General features: G+C 47.1%; 1 long non-coding RNA gene across 2 annotated transcripts in view; it reads right to left on the reverse strand.

The window, feature by feature from the left end:
- Positions 1 to 1,420: 1,420 nt before the first annotated feature.
- The window catches only part of LOC127487513 (uncharacterized), a 124,747-nt gene continuing 107,687 nt past the window's right edge, over positions 1,421 to 18,480 (reverse strand). Inside the window, exons 3-4 of one of the 2 annotated variants that reach the window (XR_007914381.2) lie at positions 6,618 to 6,812; positions 1,421 to 3,100 (exon numbers count right to left, since the gene is read on the reverse strand). This is a non-coding gene — a long non-coding RNA (uncharacterized lncRNA). Of the gene's footprint in view, positions 3,101 to 5,823; positions 6,813 to 18,480 lie in introns of those variants that run through there. The other variant, XR_007914380.2, reaches the window with a different exon arrangement.

The following is an 18,480-nucleotide window of genomic DNA, read 5'->3' on the forward strand; positions in this document are numbered from 1 at the left end:
GTGCTAGTGTGCCTGGGAAAGCAGCAGAGGATGTCCCAAGTGCTTGGACCCATGTACCCACGTGGGGGGACCACAGGAAACTCCTGGCTCCTGCTTTCGACTTGCCTAGCCCCGGATGTTGTGGCCATTTGGGGAGTGAACCAGTGGATGGAAGATCTCTGTCTTTGTCTCCCTCTCCCCGCCCCACCCCATAACTCTGCCTTTCAAATAAAATGAGCAAATCTTGAAAAAAAAAAAGCTATAGTATATAAATTATCTGTGACGGAATATGATAGCCAAGGACTGACTCTCTCTCTCTCTCTCTCTCTCTCTCTCTCTCTCTCATTTGGAGCCTCAGTCTAGCACCGCAATGTGTTTCAAAAATTAAAAAATATATTACTTCTTGTTGGCTTGTTACTGCTGGAGTAAACTAAATGGCAGTTTCCTAGTCCCAACCACTTCATCTGCAGCCAAGTCAGAGGTCGGTAGCCCATGTAAGGACAGCCGGCTACGGAGTCCACACAGGCCCTTGCCTACTCAGCAGCTGCTCATACACAGTTGGGAATCTGTCCTCGTGGGTCCCCAGGGACTTCCTTTCTGGGAGGGACACCTGAACCAAAACCTCCTCCACCCCCCCTCCCCGGGTGCCTGGGGCCTGGATTCAGCTCTGGGCTTTGAAACAGTAATGCAAAATACACTTCAAAGGAAGTCAAAGTTCCTTTAAAGTAAAAGAAAATTCCACTTTCACCTTAATGAAAAATGAATTGAAAACTGGCTTGTGGTTGAATAGCGTCTGTGAGAAAAATGATGTTGGCTTCCACTGCATAGAAAACCGTGCGGGCTAACAGAGACACCCAGGTGCAGAGAAGAGCTGGGGGCTGGCAGCTGCGGCCAACACAGCGGGGGAAGCTTGTCCTGGTGTCCCGGAAATGCTAAGTGCCCCTCTCCTGCATGGGCAGAAAACTCAGGGGGGAGTAACTTCTGACATTGCATGACCATCTGTGATGGTCTGGGAATCGGCACTGTTTGTGTAGAAGGAGACTAGACCTTCAAGCCCTAAGTCAGGCTCACCTGCAGAGGGAACCCCTCCCTGCTGCCTCTTCCAGGAGCCCAAACACGCCCTCGTGGCTGCAGGCCCAGGAAATACTGCTGCAGCAGGATTCCTGTTCACAAATTTTTTTCCACAATCATGGGAAGGATACAAACATTTCACTTCTATAATGGATGCTTCCGGTTTGTTCTCCACCCATTTTCTTTCTCTGCATCTTGAGCTGAGTGTTTCATCCTCTCCCAGCTCCCTTGTTCTTCCTGTCTCTCAGTCTCTCCTCCTCTCAGCCCCTCCAGCTGTGAGGCAAGCATCCCTAACACTCACAGATGCCCCGGCTTAAGGACCTTTGGAATCACACACTGAGTCCCACAAATATTTCATAGTGACTGGCGTTTGTCACCGCTCATAACAAATTTATTTATTTTTTATACAAAATATTTATTTTCAATGAGCTTTAGGTGATGTGTGAAAATAACACGGCTTCTGTTCTTAGGGGAGGGCAAGTTTCTCTCATGCACGGCTGGGCCCCCCAGAACCTGTGCTGTGACTCCTCATGGGTGCCTCTCTCCAAGCCAACGATGGGTAGTGGGTGGCATTATCCTGCCTTGCACTCCCACCTCTGTCTTGGTGAAGTCCTAGAAACCACCTCTGGTCAACCACAGCAGTGTGTGACCCTGAAATTCCTGCAAGACTGGGAACTCATTGCAGCGAAGGACACTGTCAGGAGATGGCGGATTAGATAAGTTTTCCACTGGGGTTAAATTTCCTGACTGGGGGAGTTGTCCAGTCCCTGCATCGGGCATCTTGGTCTTAGGAAAAGGACCCTGGACTTTATTTATTTGGAGGTAGAGGGGCTTTCTGTCTCCAGTATATTACCAAATGTCTCAAGAAAAAAAAAATAAGGCATAGGCACACACACACACCCTGCAAAGGAGAAAGTAGATGAGCGAAGTGTACACAGTTGGGGATCCGGGTACATTATCTGAGATCTTTCTACCTTTTTGCAACGTTCTGTAAATTAGAATTACATTCAAATAGAAGATTTTTTTTTTTTTAAAAAAGAGGATACTCGAGAAGGAAGTCTTATTTAGCTGACTAGGGATGATTCCATTTTTTTTTTCATTTTTTCCTGGCTATGTCCTCTTTCTTTTTCAATCATATTTGTAACATGAATCAAAATATCATTAAATCTCTCAAGATGTGAGTGTGTGTCTTACTCCCTCCAAGGTTGCATTTTAAAATAACAACCCCATTACAAACAAGCCTGCTTGGTATGCAGTTATTTCAACAATTTTTATTTAGAAAGGAGAGAGGAAAATGGCAAAATTTTCATCAGGAAAAATGCTAGGATTCTGGCTTTTTGTATCTGGCCCCTCTCAGTGGCACTGAAAACACATCAGTGTCCAAGCTGTTCATGGTGACAAAGGCCAGGGGGGGCTATCTAATTGCTTCTGCAGAAATGCATGGAGATAAACAAATATATGTGCAAATATTAAGTAGTATTGGTTTATTTTACATATTCCAGACTCCTCTCAAAGCTAGGAGGAATGCCTAGCCACCTTCTCTTATGTTCTCATGCCGGTTATTGTAATCTCTAATGAGATGCGAGGTCCCTGTCCAGGGTCTGTGCATCCAGCAGAGAAACCCCACGTGGTGCTTCCTCCTCTGGGGGGCGATGCGGGGGTCAGGACTCCGCAGTCCGGGAATTGGCAGGTCCAGATCCCAAGGCGACATGGGGCGGCGTCTTTGTCCTTGGCCCTTGGCTTCGCGGGTGTGTTCCAGGGTTGCCGGCCAGAGGAGCCTGCGGCGCGCTCGGGGGGCGAGCTCCGGGCTTTGTATAAATCGCACAGATCTGGGCTACTGTGTTCAGAGAAATAAGTCGGCACTTGCAGCGGCCGCGCCCCCTCCTGCGCTCGGCTTTGTCTTCCACTTCCCGTCCTCACCGCGTCTCCGGGAGCCGCAGGACCCGCGGTGCGAGCGCCTCTGGCCGGGGGAGGGGCCGCCCCGACCCGAGATGCGCTGTTCTCTTTCTTCTTCGTCCTCGCTTTGCCTGCTCCCCGCCCCACAGCCTCCCTTAAAGAAAAGAAAAAAGACATGCACCTTCCCTGGTCGGATTCCAAATCATTTCAAAGTCCAGCGAGGGCCTCGCCGGGCATCCTCTTAGGATTTCAAAGCGAGGCCATCTTAAGAAAAAGGGAAAGTTTATTCAGGTGGCCTGGATCAGACCCGCGCTCAGCCAGGCAAGGGGAGCCCCAGACAGGGGCCGCGGTGCCTCCCTCCCAAAACAGAGCAGGACCCAGAAAACGGGCCCCCAGGAATCTCCCGGCCTGTGCCAGAGGCAGGGGTGACGGGGAGCTGCCCTCTCATTATAGTTCTGGTGTCAAGGTTAGAATCAGACCCTCAGGGTAAGGAGCTGTCAATTAGAGATAACTCCAGCCCCCTCCCCGGCTCAGATGGTGGACTTATCTCCTAGCAACTCCAGCCATTCAGGGCCCAGCCCTCTGCGCTGCCGTGTTAAAGACGTGGAAATAACCTTTTCAAATCTCAGCAGAGGCATAAGGCATTCCGCTTCCCCAGCCCTCGGTGGAGTCTGGTGACATTTGCCTGGAAATGGGTTTGAATCTGGAAAGAATTAAGATTTTCTTGTTTTCCTGTTGCAGATGTTTCAATCATAGGGTTTACTACAAGGATCTGGCTAAGCAGTCAGGAAATCTTGCAGATAGGAGCCGTCATGTTTATGCATAAGCTGACATGCCTTCCCTCCATGGCCTATTCTGTGCTTAGCAGGAATTGGTCAACACTGGGAGATGGGGTGGCTGTGGTTACCACAGGGGCTCTGCCTCTCCCTTTATCCACCACGGCAGGCCAGATAGAAAGCCGACAAGCATAAATCCTATTAAGAAAAGCACAGGGCTATGGACCATTGATGTAGGAAACAGCCCAGAATTTACCACTAGAATATACACTTGGTGCCAAAAAAACTCGCATTCAGTCCTTGGAGTTGTCTATTCGTTAGCTTTGGGAATCACGTTGTTGATTTTTCTAATCTCAGGCAGGGTGAGGGTGATGAAATAGGAAGAAGTTGCCAGGGGGTGGGGAGAGACCAAGGCTTTGATTGCTATCTAATTTAACAAAGGGATCCCCACCTAAGGAATAGCAGTTGCAATGCACCCAGCCTGCTCCCCACTGTACGTCCCGTAGTGTTCTTGGAATTAAAGACCTGGTGCAACAAAGCTCTTAAAGTTCCCCAAAGTATTTACCTCTGAGTCACATCCACTGATCTATCGTGTTCCTCCTGTGCCATTTATAGATTGAATTTTATGTGTACACCTACTTACGTCATACGTTTTATCAGTGAAGTGCTTAATTTTTTTGTTTGTTCTTGTGTTAAGTCATACCAGGTATATTTGGATAAATAATCAGATAGTCACAAGCACAGTCTTCATTAGTGTTGGGTCAGAGAACAGACTGCTTTCAGGAAAACAATCAAGCTCAGAGCACAAGCAGGCAAAGTAGCTGCCATGCTGGCTGCCGTGAGTTTATAGACAGGGAGATAGTTTTTTTATTATGCAGCATGATAAATAAGATTTCTCCCCTCTAACCTGAGCAGCTTTGCAGTGGATTTATTTGTACCCTCCCCAAATCTCACTATGCAGATGAATTGCTCATTAAGCTCCCAGGCACTTGTGTTCCTATTACCACTTGTCAACACCACGGCACACAAGCAAGCGTTTGAAGGGCAGCTTGAGGAACTTGGAATGAATCTTTCATGTGTATTTCAAGGAGGAGGGAGGGCATACACACAATCCAGTGTTGGCTTATTGTAAAAATCAAGATTCCAGTTTATGAAAAAAAAAAAAAAAACAAAACAACAACTGGCAAACACATCACAAAGTACCCAGCATCCTGAAATCAAGTGCTGTGAGATTTGCAGAAATTGAACGTCTCACGGGTAAACAAGAAAGTGGACACACTTTATCAACTGTTTTTAGAAGGCAGACACAGATTAGGTTGTTTGCTTGTGGTTATTTTCACATTAGAAATATTTAAATCTAACTCATTATAAATAGAAGTACCCACACTGTTAGAACATGTTTATAAATACAGTTTTTAATCGGAAATTCTCTGTAGTATGGAGAATATCCCTGCATTTGTAAACAACAGGCTAGTTGGCATTCAGTGTGAATATTGAAAAAATTGACTATTAAAAAAAAAAAAGAAACATCAGTAGCAATAAAACTAAAATTTACTTTATTAGACAGCAGATGGGTAATGTGCCCAGGACTCTTATGTGGACTGTCCCTGCTGGTTCCCTAGAGGACAACTGGACTTAACCCCTGCACTGCTGTTGCAGCTGAGGGCTTCTATAAAAAAAGGCCAGAGATGGAGCCACAACCAGATACAAATATGACTCCCGTGCTTTTTGGATACCTGGTCTGGCTAAGTCTTTATTATTCAATTCTGCATATGCAAGAGGGTCTTTAGTTAATCAGGGTCAATACTCAACTGCAGAGATCACCGGGCTTCCTACAGGACCCCAGGTGCACTGCGGGTTGAGGAGAGCCTGGAACGCGGGCATCCTGTCTGAATCTAGGCTGCTGCAAGTCTGGTCCAGCTCCTTGCTGATGCCTGGGAAGGCAGCACATGATGTCCTGAGCACTTGAATCTCTGACATCTGCATGGATATGTGGGTGAGTTCTGTTTACTAACTTTGGCCTGGCCTTTTGAGGAATGTACCAGAAGATGGTACCTCTCTCTCTCTCTCTCTCTCTCTCTCTCTCTCTCTCTTACTCTCTAAGATTTTATTATTTGAAAGGCAGAGTTACAGAGAGGATTGACAGAGAAAGATTGTCCATCTGCTGGTTCACTCTCCAAATGGCCTCAATGGCCAGGGCTGGGCCAAGGCAAAGATGGGTCAGGCTAAGCAAGGAACAGGGAACCCCATCTGTGTCTCCCATGTGGGTGGCAGGGGCACAAGTACTCAGGCTGTCTTCCACTGATTCCCAGGCCCATTAGCAGAGAGCTGAATCAGAAGTGGAGCAGCCTGGACTCGAACCTGCACCCATGGGATGCTAGCATTGCAGGCAGCAGCTTAACCTGCTACACCACAATGCCGGCCCCTCTCTGCCTTTCAAATAAAAATAAATGTTAAAGATAAATCTTTTGGCAGGCTCCGCGGCGCTGGCACACTGGGTTCTAGTCCCAGTCGGGGTGCCGGATTCTGTCCCGGTTACCCCTCTTCCAGGCCAGCTCTCTGCTGTGGCCCGGGAGGGCAGTGGAGGATGGACCAAGTGCTTGGGCCCTGCATCCCATGGGAGACCAGGAGAAGCACCTGGCTCCTGCCTTCAGATCAGTGCAGTGCACCAGCCGCAGCGCGCTGGCCACGGCGGCCATTGGAGGGTGAACCAACAGAAAAAAAGGAAGACCTTTCTCTCTGTCTCTCTCTCTCTCACCGTCCATTCTGCCTGTCAAAAAAATTAAAAAAAATAAAAATAATAAATCTTTTAAAAAAGAAATGCAGAAGTTAAATATATTGGACATTCAAAAGGTCACTTGGGCATAATACAAATTCTTCTCTAACTAGAAATACCTCCTGCGGTTTGTCTGTTTCTTCATCTTATGTAGTTCTCTGTGTTCAGTCTACAGTTCTGCAACGTGAGTCCCAGGGCAGCTGTGGGGGAGGGGCAGAGCATCGTGGGGGAGCTGGGAGATGCCAGGTCCTCCCAGCTCTCTGCACACCGAGTGGTCTTGAGTAGGTGCAGCTTCTCTCAGCCACAGCTTCTCCCTGTGAAAAAAGAAAATATCAACTGAAACCAACTGTTTGAAAGGAATATAAAGTCTCAACCGTTGTGCAAGTAACAGTCAGCACTTTCAGACACTTAAAAATTATTTATTTATTTGAAAGACAAAGAGAGACAGTCGCACACAAACACACAGAGCCAGCAAGAGCCAGTGTCTTACACCCCAAATGGTGATCACCACAGCTGGGGTTGGGATGGGCCCCAAACCAGGACCAGAGCTCCATCGTGGGCTCCCCCTGGGGTAGCAGGGACTGGCCACCTGAGCCCCCACCACGGCCTCATAGGATGTGCGTGAGGAGGACGGTGGAATTGGGAGTGGAGCTGGAACTGGAACGCAGGCACTCAGATATGGGACGCAGGCATCCACATCAGAGCCGTGGGAACGAGGCCAAGCACCTACTTCAGTTTCCACACTTTATGTCTATTATGCAAGACATCAAAAAATCGTATCCCAGTATCACTCAGTAGAATCACCTGTCTTTGAGGAGCGGTGAGTACGTTTCACTCTCCACAGGCTTACTCCTGAGTACCCCTCAGTTTCCTTCAAGCAATCACAGAAGCATCCTTAACTAACCATACTTCACTGGCATATTTTTTTTTAATTTTGCAAATTTGCCTTTCTATGTTTTATGGATCTTTTTCATCTAAGTAAAGCACCTAAAATATTTCATAGAATGATATATTAATTTAAGAAAACACATTTTTTTAATATTTTACTTAAACCTGAAGCCCTAGCCTTTTTTCCCTCATTTTCGGTCATCTTTGGACTATCATGGTCATTCCCAGCAATGGCAGCGACTTTTCCTTAGCCTCGAGAGAATGTTCCAGATCTGTAAGTTAACTTCTGCAGCCAGAAACAGCAGTAGGGTCTTGAAAATCACCACAATGAACCAGAAAATACAACAATATTTTTGCCCAAGAATTTATGAAAAGAAGTTAACCTAGCAGAAGAAGTTAACATAGCAGCTTCATCTTAAATGCACCTGAACTGATTTTTTCCCAGTCCCTTATTATAAGTTTTAAGAAAATACTCTGCTCTGGTATTTTCCCACTTTTCACAGAGCAATATGAAAACCCAGCTTAAAGAATGAGGCCAAGTGAAATAATTCTGTCCTTTCTTGGGAAACAGACAAATATTGAATTACAGAGGCATTGGTCACTTTTGTTTGCTGCTTTATTCCTTTGCAGGATTGCATCGTGAAAGCCTATGGTTGAAACATGTGTGTATATACACACAAATCTATGTGCATGCACACAGAGATAGTAAGAGCCAGTAGATTAGCAGAATTCTGAAACAACAAAACTTCCTTGAGCATTGGGATCAGTTACCCGCATCAGACTCTAGATAATCGGAAACGGGAAAACTAATGTATTTTAAGTAGACAGCACCGTATTTTTAATTTCCCCTCTTGCTACTTGATCAGATAATAAGCCACTGCTAGGCATGACCAAAGCTGGCACTGTGTTTATGCACGGAAGCACTGATCCGTGTGATGACAAGAAGGAGAGGAGAAGCGCTAACTGGATTATACATGAGTCTTCTCCTTATCCAAGACTTGAGCTGGTGAACCCCAGTCACTAAAGAAAACCTCACTGGTTGCAGGTCTCGGGTGCTTTGAACTAACCCAGGCCTTAGGTATTTCAGAGATTTATTCCTTAAACTCAACCCTGGTTTTGAACTCAGTGTGGGTGAGGGGCTGCTGACTTGGGGGCCTGTGGGACTCTGTGGCCTCCTGCTAAACACAGCAAACACAGACGCAGAATGCATGACCTCATCTGCAAATCGGCTATTTGATATGCAGATCGGACCGCAGGCCTCTTCAGTAAGAGCACTTCTCAGACAGCAGGTGCAGGGAGAGGCGAGTGGCCTCTCCTCCTTTCAAAAGCTGGCCTGCCTCACTCCCTCTGGCCCTTAAGGGTTTCTGAAGCTCTATTATCTTCATTTTTTATTTAGACAGTCCTTTCACAGGCTCAGGGCTCATCCTCCCTCTCGCTCAAAGCCCCAACCTTCTGCGTGGACAGGGCGAGGGCTAAGCAGCCGCCTGAGTGACCGGGGCAGGGGACCATCACCTAGATAATCCATTAAGGAGAACACAGTTCAATCAGGAAGCCTGAGGCCCAGCTGCCCTTCGGGTCTGCACCGGCCCCGCCCCCACCCCTGCGAGGACACACATGCCTCCTGGAAAATCATTACAGAAACAGAGTTGGCTTCTCCATTCCCCTTGGAAGGAGCAACCTGAACTGAGGATGAAAGGAAAACATCTCGCTGAATTCTTTATGAAGAGCCCTCTTTTGTGGCTGCAATTGCCTTGGGCACCGGGGGCTGGCTGCCTTGGAACAGAATCATGGCTCCTGGGCCGTGGGATGCAGGCAGGGCTTCAGCCACCAGGTAAAAAACTGCAGGGCCCCATCCCCAACCCCTGAACCCCTGCCCACGGAATCGCCCTTGGCAAGCTTCCTGTGCAGGTGGCCCCGAAGTGCGCTGTCTGTCATTGATACCGTCTGTAGGTCAAGGTCACCTCCTGAATGATATGGACTACCCCGGCTTCATGCCTCTTCTGTCAACTGAAGGCAAATCTGGAATCCGTACAAGTTTATGTTCATCAGGATCCACTGTGCACTCGCGCAAATATTAAAGAATACAGGATTATAGAGTAGGGGCTGGGGAGAGACATCCGGAGAAGTGGGCAGCAGCCCTGCTGGGCTGGTGTCAGTGCCCTGTGCCTGGCTGTGGGATGCCCACCTGTGTGCTCACGGTTCTAGAGGGTGGTGCCATCGGTCTTAGAACTGAATCGTATTGTTAGATTAGCTCATGTGTACGTACGTACAGAATCAGAAAAAATGACTGCTTATTTTGATATTTTTTGCTCATACTGTGTATGTGGTTTATCTGTATGGGGGAGGGAGGGAGGGAAAGAGAGAGAGAGAGACAGAAAGAGAGAGATAGAGAGAGAGAGAGAGAGAGAAGACAGACCACAGAGGAGAATTAAAGTAATTAGTATTTGGTGGTGCTATAAAAATGAGCACTGCCCTGTCATATGCACCAACCACGTCCCTTTCAATGGCTAATGCTCTTATTTATGTATGTTCAGGATAACGGTTTTGCTAATCTTTTAAAAGATTTATTTTATTTATTTGAAAGGCAGAGTGGAGGGGGGAGGTGAGAGTGACAGAGAGAGATGGTGACGGTGACCTTCCCACCAACGGTTCACGCCACAAATGACTGCAATGGCCAGGACTGGGTCAGACTGAAGCCAGGAGCCTGGATCTTCCTCTGGGCCTCCCAGGTGGGTGCAGGATTCCAAGCACTTGGGCCATCTTCCGCTGCGCTCTCAGGCACATTAGCAGGGAGCTGGATTGGAAACAGAACAGCCGGGACTCCAACTGGCCCTCATATGGACTTACCTGCTGCAACACCGGCCCCGTCATTTTTAATTAAACATAAAAAGTCAGGAATCGGCCGGCGCCGCGGCTCACTAGGCTAATCCTCCGCCTAGCGGCGCTGGCACACCGGGTTCTAGTCCTGGTCGGGGCGCCGGATTCTGTCCCGGTTGCCCCTCTTCCAGGCCAGCTCTCTGCTGTGGCCAGGGAGTGCAGTGGAGGATGGCCCAAGTGCTTGGGCCCTGCACCCCATGGGAGACCAGGAAAAGCACCTGGCTCCTGGCTCCTGCCATCGGATCAGCGTGGTGCGTTGGCCACAGCGCGCCGGCCGCGGCGGCCATTGGAGGGTGAACCAACGGCAAAGGAAGACCTTTCTCTCTGTCTCTCTCTCTCACTATCCACTCTGCCTGTCAAAAAAAAAAAAAAAAAAAAAAAAAAAAAAGTCAGGAATCATGTGCTTTTCTGGCCGGGTGGGGTTGGGCCCTGTGTTCTGCATACAGATTTCCCAATCTTAGAGATCTTTGCAGCATGTTTTAACCACACTAGGAGTTTACATTAAAAACCGAATGACACTCAGAGAGGGTGCTAAATGGAGACTGGCATTCTGAGGGAGTCTCTTTCTCCACCAACTCAAGCAGTAAAGGAACTGGAACCTCCGCACCCCAGTGAAGAGCGGGCGGGTGAGGGATTATCAGTGACCACCGCCCTCTGTTTCTGATGTTGAATTCCAGCCCCGTAGTGTTTAGGGACAGGAGCCTTCTAAGGAACTAAAGTTAGATGAGGTCATCAGGATGGGGCCCGGACCCCAGAGAATTAGTGTCCCTGTGAGCAGACATCAGAGGGCCCCGTTCACCCCTGCTGGCACAGTGGGGAGAGACCAGGAGCAGGCAGAGGGAACACACAGCGGCCTGGGAACCAGCAAGAGTTCTCACCAGAACCCCAGCACACCGGCTCCCTGCTGGTGGCCCGCAGCCTCTGGAACGGTGAGCGTCTCTCTCGCTGAAACCACTCAGCCCTCTGGTGTGTGCTGGAAGTGTGTGTGGACGGAGACGCGTTTCTCAGGAAACCTTTCTCTCCATAGCACTTATGAAGCAGGGTTTTAATATTTACTTGTAGCACGCAGCAGGACGGCAGTTCTGAAAACCGACATAGGAGCTGAAGCAAACTTGTGTTCTGTAGGTTTTATTAAACAACAACAAAAAGTAATGGAAAAAATCGAACTGCACTTATAAAAGGCGCTATTTTAAGTGCTATAAAGCCACTAAAATAAATCTTAATAATAAACAGCTGCACCATGCATACTCTGCTTACCTTGCTTTTTAAGACATCAGTTTTAGATCACCAGGGTATAAAAGAGGTGCAAAGTAGGGTCTTGGATCTCAAGCAGCTGCCCATTTGGCTGAATTTAAAAAAAGAAAAAAGAAGGAACTATGTAGGAAAGTGGAAAAGCTTCAGCAGCCCAGGGTGTGTGCCAGACAGTCCTCTTGCTCTTTTGTTGAACCCACTGTACAGGAACTCCCAAAATTGAGGATTGAGATTCAGTCACTCACCCACATAGAAATTTCTCATCCTGGAGAATCATCAGGGGCTGGGATACAAATACCTGACTTCCTGCCAGTGCCACTGCACCGAGCACTGGTCAGACGCTGAAGGCATTCAGAGACACAGAAAAGATTTCCTGACACTGCGTAGGACTCAAGAACCAGCTGGCATCAGAGAAGAGAAGGAAGAATTTATCGTGAGAGGAAACGGAGTGAGCAGAGCTTCTAGCCTTGAAAAAGCGCAGCATTGGGTGAGTTCTGACCGAATCCACTCAAAGTGGAGAGCATTTCACCACCTCCCCCACCAATGGTTCATTCCCCAAATGGCCACAACAGTCAGAGCTGAGCCCTTCTGAAGCCAAGAGCCAGGACCTTCTTCTAGGTCTCCCACGTGGGTGCAGGGGCCCAAGCACTTGTGTGTCTTTCACTGCTTTCCCAGGCCATAGGCAGAGAGCTGGATCAGAAGATCCGCTGGGACTTGAACTGGTGCCCATATGGGATACTGGCACTGCAGACAGAGGCTTAGCACACTGCACCACAGTACTGGCCCCACTGTGTATGTTTTATTTGAAATAGATTCATGAGCCCAGGACCTCAGTGTTCAGAGAAATATTCATATTTCACCATTATCAGGGTCATGGTTAAAACCAGTGAAAGACAGGTGCATTGCCACACTCAGGTAGAACCGAGGGAAAATGAAAATGAAATCTGAGGACTGGACAAGAGGGCTTAGCCCTGACTCTACATGGCACCTACAGCATCTCTCAGATCTCCATGCAGAATCAAACAAGCCAGCTTCTCTGCGCACCTGGATCCCAGATCTGCTCCTTACTTGAGTGGCTACCGGTGAAGTTCAGACTGAGATAAAGCAGAAGTTGCTTCCAGTTTACAAACAGCTGGCGGAGCACTGACTCCGATAACAAGAACAGCCTAAGGTATAGGTTTCCCCTTTTAAAGGTAGCACAGCCAACTACGGGTGGCGTGGCCTTCCACCAGGTCTTGCTAACGTGCCTGTGTGTCCACAGTGGGTGGCACTGGTCTGCTGGCTGTGTTTCTCTTCTACCACATCTCAAGGAGAATGATCAAGACCTTTCAAATTATTTATTAAAATATTTTCAAATTTGCACATCCTAGGGCACACTTTTTTTTGCCAGCAATTTTCTTTCCCTAAACCCATGTATAGTTTCTGCAAAATTCCACCAGGATGCTCCTAATTTCTGGTGTCTTACTTGTCTACATGTAATTCTGTGTGCTATTTGATAACTTTTTCTGTAGGTACATATTAAGGTTTGCATGCTTTTTTGAGGGATTTCGTATAGTGAAACTGTCTTTCTGAAAATGGAACCCTGTTTAGGCATTGCTGCTTCCTGGAGTTACGCTTTCCCATACAATTATGCAATGCTGCTTTCTTCTTCCTAGAGAACTGTGACTTTGCAGCTATCCGATCTGATACCTGTGGATCCTGGAGACCCAGTGGCACACTAGGAAGCCTGACATACAAATGAAGCCCCAACCTTTCCTGGATTTTGTGCTACTTAGTAAAGGGAAGCCCTTCAGTGGATAACACACTGGCTATTAGAAAGCTGAAGTGATCTCTGTGGAAATACAGACAGCAGAGGGTTGTTTTATGCTTTATTTCTTGCCCTCTACAGAGCAGGCTCTGTGCATTTATCTGCTGGTAGGGTATGGTGACATGTGCTTTATTTTCCTTGTAAGAATGTTGTGAGACCAAACCAAGTAACACAGAGCGATAGGCTCCCCGTGGTCGGGAATGGAAGGCACAAGTGAGCTGTGTAGCAGATGCTGGCTCAGGCAGAATTTTTATCATTCTTGCTCTTGCAGTGATGTAATGAGGCCTCTCTGGAAGACGGGCGTCTTAGTTCCCACACTACAAGAATGTTAGAGGTCAGAATTCTTCTAGAAAGTTCTTTAAGAACGTCCAAGGGTATCCTCTTCAGGCCCCCTTATCTACAAAACTCCTCCTTGTTCTCATTCAGAAAAGCTGTCAGATGGGTCTGGCGCTGTGATGTAGTGGATTAAGCTGCTGCCTACAACATGGGCATCCCATAGAGGCGCCAGTTAGATTCCTGGCTGCTCCACTTCTGATCCAGCTCTCTGCTAATGCACCTAGGAAAGCAGTGGAACATGGTTCAAGTGCTTGAGTCCCTGTACCTACATGGGTGACCTGGAAGAAGTTCCTGGCTCCTGGCTTTGGTCTGGCCCAGCCCTGGTCATTGCAGCCACTTGGAGAATGAACCAGTGGACAGGAGAGTGCTCTCTCTCTCTCTCTCTCTCTCTCTCTCTCCCTCTCTCTCTCTCACTCACTCACTCTCTGTAACTCTGTCTTCCAGATAAAGTAAATAAATCTTTTAGAAAAAGCTGAGAGAACCCTCCATCCCACAGATAGAACCAAAGTTCAAACAATGAAAGTGACTTGTAGTTTCCTGTCTTCCTATTCCACAGAGTCGCATGCACAGATGCTCACATACATGCTGATACACACACACACACACACTCTTATTTATTATTTGAAAATCAGAGTTACATAGAGAGAGGAGAGGTAGAGAGAGAGAGAGAGAGAGAGAGAGAGGTGTTCCATCCGATGGTTTACTCCCCAATTGGCCACAATGGCAGGAGCTGCACCAATCTGAAGCCAGGAGCCAGGAGCTTCTTCTGGGTCTCCCAAGTGAGTGTAGGGGCCCAATGACTTGGACCATCTTCTACTGCTTTCCTGGGCCATAGAAGAGAGCTGGACAGGAAGTGGAGCAGCCAGGTCTCGAACCGGCACCCATATGGGATGCCGGCCCTTTAGGCCAGGGCGTTAACCCACTGTGCCACAGTGCTGGCCCTGATACACACACTCTGACAGTGCAATAGAAGAACACATGAGTGCCTGAAATATAATATGACCGTAAAGAACCACTCCACAAAAAATCTGAATCTTATATTTAAGCATGGCTATTAATGGAATAGGATTAATACAGTAATAGCAAATATTACTTAGCATGTTTGAACCATGAAAGGCAGTTTGCTAAACACATATGACATCATAGGAATTCCTACCCTACTGAGGAGACACCCAAAGTGGCTACCCAGGTGTGGAAGGGGAGGTTGCTGTGGGGTGAAAGCCATGTTCATGCTAAAGTCCCCAAGGCAGAACTGAGTTTGGCTTCAGATGTAGCTCTACCTTGATCCCAGCATCCTGGTATTAGGCCACTGCGTTTTGTCTTCAGAGATCTGAAGTGGAATCAGGAATGGAGATTGTGGGGTGGTGGTTAGGCACCATGCAGTTCATGAATTGCCTACGTCGGGGCTGTGGCTGAATAATCCAATTACTCACTTGCTGTACTTCTCACAAGAAAATGATTTGTGTAGGTTGGTTTACATAAGAGTGACATTCAATCAAGGAAATATATTCCTTGATCTTTGATTTGCTTAACAAGCAGCTTTCAACTTTCAGTTTTATTAATTGCTCTGAAAACCTACGATTTAGGTAAAACTAATTATATTTGATTTTACTCGGTTGGTTTGCTCTCTTTTTATATAAATGGAACTGAAAACAACCACTATTATCTATATGTGCCATATATGATATGCCAGTAGGAAGTACCAGGAGACGTCCATCCGGTATTTCAAAATTAGATCTAACTTGACTTCTAATGAACGGCTTGCTCTTGCCAGAAGTGGCCTTGACAATTGTTTTCTTCCAGCAATCAATATTTTTTCTTGTTTCATTAAAAAACCCAATCTTTTAGCCTCCTGGCACCTTTTCTATCTTCTACAATAAGAAATGACCAGTGTTAATTGTGCCCTTGATGCATGCTGCGGAGTTCATTCTTTGATTTGGCAGAGGGTATTTGCTGTGATGGGGTGGAAAGACTTGGCAGAGGAGCTGATCTAGGGTGGGGGCTAGGTTAACAATAAGACGTCATTGTTAGCTAATGCACAGTAACTGAGATTTTGGAGACAGTGATAAACATGACACCAAATACCCTAAATGCTGAGAAGAACGCAGAAGAACTCGAAATCAGAAAGACAAGAGTGTGGCTAAGTCCTGACATATAAAGAAGCCAGGTATCAAACTGAGGATGAGCTGCAAGGCAGGCAGTTCCCTGAACTTTTTAAAGATTTATTTATTTATTTGAAAGGCAGAGTGACAGAGAGAGGGAGAGCGAGAGGGAGGATCTTCCTGTGGTTCACTCCCCAAATGCCTGCAACAGTCAGGATGGCCCAACACAAAGTCAGGAGTCGGGAACTCCATTCATATCTCCCACCTTAGAGGCAGGAACCCAAGTACTTGGGCCACCATAGCTACCTCCCAGGCACACTAGCAGGAAGCTAGGTAGAAAGAGGAGTAGCCAGGACCCAAACAAGGGTCCTGACATGGGTCTTGGGTATCCTGAGCACGTTAATCTGCTGCACTACAGTGCCAGTCCCAGTTGTTTGAATTTGGAGAGCAACTTGGCTTGTGTTGGTGCTGCGGGATCACAGTGGCCCAGTCTACAGGCATCTTAAAGGTCCCCAGTGCTCTTGATTATCATTCCTGAATGTTCATGAAGCGAGAAAAGCTTGACGTAACCTAGATCCCAGTTGTACAAGACCTGCCTTGTGTCTGGAGATGGGACTTTTTGTCTTACTCTCTGATACAGCACATTTATTCCTCCCTTCCTTCCAGTAACACAGTGAGGCCACATGTGGCATCTGCCACTGCAGATCAACCTGCACGTGGGCTGCCCTGTACTGCAGGTGGGATCAGAAGAGAGCACTTGTCACCCGTGATTACCTACCCTATCCCAGTGCAAAAGAAACAAGGTGTGAAGAACGGCCTTGCAAGCACTTTTGATCCAGGCTGCAGAATCTCTGCTACATTAATCTCTGCTGGAAATCCATGCATGGCCCTTGGAGGCATTTTCAGCAGAAGGTCATTTTCAAACTGTATGGCATCCATGTGGATGCTTAAACACTTCAGGCTCTGCAGGAAAACCATACTCTATTAAGAACACACAGATGGGCGGGTGCCGCGGCTCAAAACAGTTGCAGTCAGCACCGCGGCTCAATAGGCTATCCTCCACCTGCGGCGCCAGCACCCCGGGTTCTAGTCCCGGTCAGGGCGCCGGATTCTGTCCCGGTTGCCTCTCTTCCAGGCCAGTTCTCTGCTGTGGCCCAGGAGGGCAGTGGAGGATGGACCAAGTGCTTGAGCCCTGCACCCCATGGGAGACCAGGAAAAGCACCTGGCTCCTGGCTTTGGATCAGCGCGGTGCACCGGCCGCGTTGGCCATTGGAGGGTGAACCAACGGCAACGGAAGACCTTTTTCTCTGTCTCTCTCTCTCACTGTCCACTCTGCCTGTCAGAACACACAGATGATGGACAGAATGAACGCCCCTGAATTTTCCTTTGGCAGCATGCAGAGGTTAGAACATGGGACTGGGCAGTAGGAAATCTGATTTCTAAGCTTGGCGTATCTTCAACACGCTGCGTGTGCCCATCTGATGTTGGACAGGATGTGCTCCAAGTGAAATTCTCTACACAGCACAGCTGCACAGAACCAGGGCTCAGAGATGCACAGACTCAGCTCCACCATGTCCTAGGATGCTGTCGAATGTTTTTTGAGTTTATTAGCAAAACGGGGATGATAAGAGCACATTGCATGCTGGACTATTTTCTGGATTAAGTAAGATACTTTAATCACAGTATTTAGCTCAGTGGTTGTCCTATAGAAAGAACTTAACACATGTAAAAACTGTACTTATGATTTCTTATAGGATCTGTTTAACCATTGATCACTGCTAATAAATGGATAGGCAAGACTAATTCAAAAACTATTGTTTAACAGAGATATTGAACCTGTGGAGAAAGGTTTGAGGAACCCCATTTTCTGCAAATGCTGTTGCATCTCGGTGTCTACAGAAAATAGTAAACAGACAAAACAAATAAGTGAGAATGAGGTCCTTCAGGCAGTCAGCCCGAGGCCCCCACCTTCAGGGAGTGCACGCTGGCTCCTTGAAGCCCTTCAGCATTGTCGTCACTAGCAAGCCTGCACAAATCATGGAAGCAGCTTACAGAAACCCCGTTTATAGTCAACTGGCGTAGGAAAGCCAAAGGGAAGAGTCAATGCAATTAACCCAGAGTGAAACCCTGCTTCTAAAAAGTTCCCCCACTCTATTCTTGGATTTATAGTACAAGGTTTTCACGATAATGGCTCTTGTAAATTAATTGCAGACACAATTGTCTACGGGCATTCTCAGAATAAGTGGCAAGTAGTTAATTGCACCCCAAATTAGCCAATTCTGCCCATAATTAACCATTTGAAGACAATTAATTGCATGCATAATATTTGCACCTGCAACTAATTGGAGACCCTTATATTGTTCTTGGAAGAAATAAATAAATAAATAGCAACAACAACAACAACAAAAGAACCAGGATCTGCTCTTAAAGTGTAGTCTTTTGTAATCTAAGCTTCTAGAGAGGTAGGAAGGGGAGAGAGCTTAGGAAACACTTAGCTGTGCTCCAGCTGTCTACACATCAAGCAACTGAAACAGTATTTTTAATTGACAAATAGAAATTGTATACATTCATGCTATACAATGTCGTGTTTTGATGTATACATATACACATTGTGGCATTCCACAATGAATCAAATCTAAATCAAGCTAATTAACATATGCATTACCTCACACACTTGCCATTTTTCTGTGGCTGGAAAAGCGACTTTAAATCACTGTAAGA

Source organism: Oryctolagus cuniculus, chromosome 2 (assembly GCF_964237555.1).
Source record: "Oryctolagus cuniculus chromosome 2, mOryCun1.1, whole genome shotgun sequence".
NCBI lineage: Eukaryota > Metazoa > Chordata > Mammalia > Lagomorpha > Leporidae > Oryctolagus > Oryctolagus cuniculus.